Genomic DNA, 6151 nt, shown 5'->3' on the forward strand with positions numbered 1-6151 from the left:
TTTTTTCCAAAGGAAACCTTAGAAAACTTTTCTGTGAGTGGTATATTGAGACTCTGTGTTGCTGGAGCAAGATTGCTTTAGGAAACAAGATGAGCAGTACAAGAGAATTCAGATAAATACCTGCTGGCCCAGCAGGCCTGCTGAAGTGGCCTTTCCTTAGGGAAGTACACAGAGACACACGCTGCTTAATGCAGCGTGCTGGCCTCTCCTAGCTACTCCTAGCTGGTGGTGTCCACAAGTCAGTTCACCGTTCCTCAGAGCTCTACTGGACAAAATGCTTATTCTCATAGAAGCCAAGTACATTTATTTTTATTTCACAGTGAATTCTCAATAACAACAAAAGGACTGAAAAAGCTATCTTTGACATTTTAGTGCCTTTATTTGAAATATAATCATATATAAATTAATTGGGATGCCAATAAGTGATTTAAGCAGGAACTTTAATGGTTTGCAATTTTTTGAACAGCATTAATTTTAAGACAAAAATGTACACAAAATATATGGAACAAAAAACGGATAGTTTTAAATGAAAAAGAATAGTTTTAGACCATTTTTAGAATTGCTTTGAAACATGAAGGTTGCACTGTGGAAGGTAAAATGTAGACTTTTTTAATGACTAGACAGTGTGTCTGAATCTGTTTGATTCAAATTGAAGACCTTTCCTTGTCAAGTGACACACGTATTATGCTCGAAAGACATCCTTGAACAACAGAGACAAAGAAAGATTGCCCGGCTCTTAATGGACAGGGTGCAGTTATTTGGCTGTCGTATTAGTTATTAAGTATTTTGAAAGTGTTTCAGCTTTGCACAGTGCCTGACAGTGAAAGAATAACTGGCGCCACAGGGATGGAGGGTGTGTGCTTCAGTAGGCTGGGATGATCTGTAAAGTAAGAATGTCTGCGGCCACGAATAGAGCCCGCCACAGCCCGCGGGCCAGGGACACAGTGTCTGCAGTTGGGCCCCTTTAGCAGGCAAGGTGCCTGCCACCATCTGCACTGGGGACCAGCAACATTGCAGCTTGGTCACTGGGCCAGTCAGTGTCTTCACTGCTTTTGTTAAAAATGATGAAATCTTACATGCAAAATGGTATGTTACTCTTCTTAGATGAATCTGCAATGGAATAAAAGTGACTTTGAATGCTTCCCATTCCTTGAAAAGGATCTGTCATGTAGCAAAGTATAAGTAAAATAGTTTTTATAGTTGCTGTAATTTTAATTTGTTCATGTAGAATAATTAATGTCATAATAAAAAGTAAAACCTGTGTAAAGAAAATAGTCATTGTCCAGCTTAATAGCTAAGAGCAATTGACAAGAGTAACTTACTCAGCATTTATTTCATTAAAGCCAAAACCAAATATATTTCTTACATGGACAGAATGCCAGAGTACAGCTAAAATTTCAAAATAGGATGAAGCAGGTTGATTGGGGAAGTTGGGAGGGGACTAACATTTCAGTTCAGTTTAATGTGATGAAAGTTCCTCATTATTGGTAAAGAACATCATGCACCTGTCCTTCCTGGAAAAGAAAGTTACATGGTTTCACAATTTCATTTAATAAAGACAAAAGCTAACCTTTAAATTCTAGGCCTCAAAAGCTCACCATATCTTGTTAGTAAGAAAATACACTTACTAAACTGACAGCAGCAGCAACCCGGAAGTGTTCCAGTATCCCGCTTTGACAAAATTTGATTTCTCAGCTTAAGCACCTTCGCGTAATTCATCAGTCACTGAAGAGAAGATCATTTTCCCCACTTATTTAGGAATATGTGTCCTCAAATACAGTGACAAATGCGATAGGAAAGAAACTGCCTATCTGAACACACAGGGTTATTTTTCTTCAATTGGGTTCTACAAAAATCAGTAGACTCCATGAAGTAGCCTCTCATTCTCAATTCTAATAACACAGGTCAAAAATTTTTTTTTTCTCCTAAGTGCCTTTTGTTTGTTTGTTTCTTTGTGTGTTTTGTCCTTTGGTCCTAACTGCCTGGGTCCTAAGGGCCTTTGCCTTGAGTGACATCCCCAGCTATTTCCTTGTTTATTTAGAGCTAGGGTCTCATTAAGTTGCTAAATCGCCCAGCCTGGGCAATTTTGTCTCAGCCTTCCAAAGTACTGGGATTACAGGTATTTGTCACCAAGACTGCCTCATCCATATTTTTACATTCCAGTCAAGAAAACAGGCGCCACTCCATGAATTGTAAATGTAAAAGGTTTTTTTGTTTGTTTTTATTTTGATTAATTTTGGGGTACATTTTAGATGTGCATAATGAACACATTGATCAGAGGGGGTTTGTGCTTGTACATGATATGTTTTTACTCTTTTTTTTTCCCCTTATCCCTTCTCCCTCCAACCCTTCTTCCCGTGTTTCCATTTTCTTCCACTTTCTTTTCCCTTTCTTCCTCTCCCCTTCCCGCATCCCTTTCCTAACTGTCCCATTTGAGTATCCTCTATTTCCCAGTATCTATTACACATACTAGTCCTTATTTACCCTTTAGTTTGTGGCACCAGAGAAATAATGTGATATTTAAATGTTTGTGCAGTTTGTTTCACTTAAGAGTGTGGACTCGTGTCTTGTTTTCTTTTCCTTTCCTTTCCTTCCCTTCTCTTCCTCTGGGAATCTTCCTTTGTGGGAGAGGGAGGCACTGCAGTGCAGAAGTGAGAGTGTCAGGAGCTGCTGAGTCTTCAGAGCTCCAGAAGCTCGCTCTCTGTCTGCCTGCATCACTGAGGTGTCACTGTCAAGGAGCTGTCACCAGCTGTCTCTGCTGCTGATGGCTCCAAAGTAGGAGAGTGAAGACATTTGGAAGCTACTATGAAGTCATATATGCATAGGAAGTCACATAGGCCTTGCAGCAGCGTTTGAGGAAGGAGAATGTCCTTCCTTTGCCTTCCAGATCTCATGGAAATGCTTCTCATTGGCCCACTTTAACTTAGAAACACGTTCTGGAAAACGTAGTTTCTGGTTTTCCTGTAGTGCAGAACTGCAAAAGAAGAAGGTGGTTGCACAGAGGTTAGACTATTCTACCACGTGATAAAGCACTGATGTCCAGAGGGAAGACCACATGAAACAGAATCCTCAATTAGAGATGTGTTGATAAAATAAAAAATGTTTTAAAACCTTTGAAGCACTGTTACAGTGGTGAACATGTCAGGTTTGTCAACCACTAAAAGGTGTATATGTCAAGACTCAGGCCCCAGCATCTAGAAGTTTCCTTTTTCCCCATTCCATCCCCTTGTTTCCCTTGTATAATAGTTGCTCAATAAATGCGTGACTTAATTTGACACTTCATTTTGGGCTAGCTTTTTGCCAGGCTGCTATGCACATGGGCACTGGGAGTTGCAGAGTTAATCAGTCAAATGTGGCACACGCCTGTAATATCAGCACTTGGATGCTGAAGCAGGAGAACCACAAGTTCCAGTCCACCTGGAGAACATTCAACAAGTGTCTAAACAGAAAGACTAGGGATGTAACTCAATGCAAGGACCCTGCATTCAAGCTCAATTAATGCAAAACAACAAGAGAGTGAACCCCAAGAATGAGATCCTTACCCTCAAAGAGATTGTATTTTAGCACTTGGCCTTATAAAAAGAAAGCAAATGATGGGTGAGAAAGAAGGTGCAAGTAAGAATGTATGAAGATGAATTTATCAGCCTTGGGACAACTTAGCAGTTGGCATTTTATACTTTTAAGGACCCGCCTTTTGTTTTAAATTTTGTTTTCTTTTCCAAATTAGAGTTCTAGAACATCAGTGGTTTTCTAAGTAGAAGCAACTAATTGGAGTGATGATGTGTGATATCTCCCAGAGGAGCTGCTGTGATGGCAGTACTTATATTCAGAGCCGAAGCATCTCGGACTCCCAAGAGAGAGCAGACCAGTTATTAGAAGGAAGAGAAAGGGCAAACAAGAATTTGAGATCACTGTTTCATCAGAATTAACCCAAATGCATTAAGTATGTTTCTTTTAAAATGCACCTTAAAATGTTTTAAATTCACCCTTGCCCTATCCTTTGGCAAATATTTTTTAGTGAAAAGGTGACATAGAAGGAAAACTACTTAATGGCTCCTGCCAGTTTTCATCATTCAAATTCTGCATCAATATGCCAATTTTAATCATTTGTTTCAGATTCATTTGGTTAACATGAAAAGTAATGTCTTATGTTGCTCCCAGTAATCTTAATTTTAAATGCAAAAATAGAACTAAGTAACTTACAGACTAACTAGGTTTTGATAGACATTGTTTCTTCTGGCAGTTTTTAAGAGGTTGGCTACTCTGAGCAGGATTCCCATAGGCTTTGGGTAGTGATGGCATTTTACCTAAAATGTAAGTGGTAGAAGGCAAAACCAGATTTCCTGTGCAGTAGCTGCATGCATAACACCTCTACTTGTTTTAGAGGGAGTCTTCTAGAACTGAACTGAGTCTTTAAATAAACTTGAAAGAGAAATAATTCCCACTTTGGCCAACCCAGAATACAAATTTTTAAGTGTTTACTGTAAGTACTATCAGGTAGCACTTGCTCATTAGCATTGATAAGTAACATAGAAATGTATTCATTTAGCCTCTACTAAGACTTACTGATGCCTAGTTTCACTTTCTAATACTCACTGAAAGCTTTATGCCAGCGGTTTAATGGTAGATCTGAAGTACATAACCCAGGCTAGAAGAAAGAGGAATAGTTTTCCAGAAATTAGGGATTTAACTAGAGTAAGATGTAATCTTTTTATTATTTTTAAGTACTTCTACTTCCAAAGATCTAAGCTGATCTTTCTGTTACAAATGATTTTGAAAATATAAAGCCACATTTTGCTGAAGAATATATTTTATTGCATTCTGTTTCCAAACCTGGGTGCTATGGTCTTTGTGAATTCATTTCCAGGTGTTTTCAGTATGTCTGACCACATCTGACCTCTTTCTAGTGCCATTTTTAATGTTTTAGCCTCCCTACAGGTTACTGTGGTTTTAATGTCTACTTCATATTTTGCAGTAGAGCATATTCAGAATTTTGATAGAATTACCTTTGTCACATCATTCATGTTAGTTCTATTTGGGAAATAACTAATAGTATACTTTGGAATGGCACTGATATTTGAGATAAAGAGTTCACTTTTCTAAAATGTGTAAACTCCATAATGTGTAAAATATATTTAATGTTAACATAATTAAATTTGAGATAACTGGTTTTATGTACAGAGATCTCTTTTTTATGCTTTTTCACCCTGTCTCCTCCAAAAATGAATATTTTAGAAAACTACGGTACACTATCACACAACCAGGATATTGCTATTTCCATACAGAATGTTTTCTAGTACAGAGATCCCTCACATTGCCTTTTATACTTATACCAACTTCATTCCCCTCCCCATTCTGTAATCTTGGGCAACCATAATCTGTTCTCCTTTTTTTACATTATTTTCATTTCATCAGAATTATGTAATGAAATCATAATGGTAGGTAGCCTTTTGAGCTTGACTTTGTCCATTCACATAATTTTTGACATCTCATCCCAATTGTATTAAATCCATTTCCTTTTTGGTGTCAGCACTGTTACGTGATTTGGTTGTATCACAGATTAACTACCTGCTAAAAGGGATCTGCTAAGTTTTGGCGGTCTTTGTTCTGCATATGTTCTGTCTGTTATGTAGATTAATTTCTGTTGTTAATCTTCAGTTTTACTGATTTTTTTTTCTGCTCCTCTTTATTGTGCTCTTGAGCCCATCAATTGGGTGTTTCATTTTGTTTGCTACAGTTTTTAGCTCTAAAGTTTACGGTCCTTTACAAAAAGTGTTTATGATTTCCAGACTGTAAAATACTGCTACTGTAAAGAGGACCATTTTAAACAAAAGTTGGCTTATTTTAAATAAATAAAAAGCACACAATTTACTAAAGCTGATTAGGGAGAAAAATAGATGAGACAAAAAATGCTAGGAATGAAAATGGGTAAAGAAATAAACACAGCAGAGTTGTAAAAATAAGACTAAATGAACAGTATCAATGTATTGCAAAACATTAAATAACTCATAAAAGATGCAAGTTACCAAAGTTGACTAAAACAAGTTTCTGCTTCTGGCAGTATGCTTGATTACGAATTTCAGTAATCTTGCTAAATACGGTTAGTTCTTGGATAAAATGCAACACATACTTAGTTCATTTTCTGGCTCAT

Source organism: Cavia porcellus, unplaced genomic scaffold, assembly GCF_034190915.1.
Source record: "Cavia porcellus strain 051 isolate PalLab524CR breed Dunkin Hartley unplaced genomic scaffold, mCavPor4.1 scaffold_22, whole genome shotgun sequence".
Taxonomy (NCBI): Eukaryota; Metazoa; Chordata; class Mammalia; order Rodentia; family Caviidae; genus Cavia; species Cavia porcellus.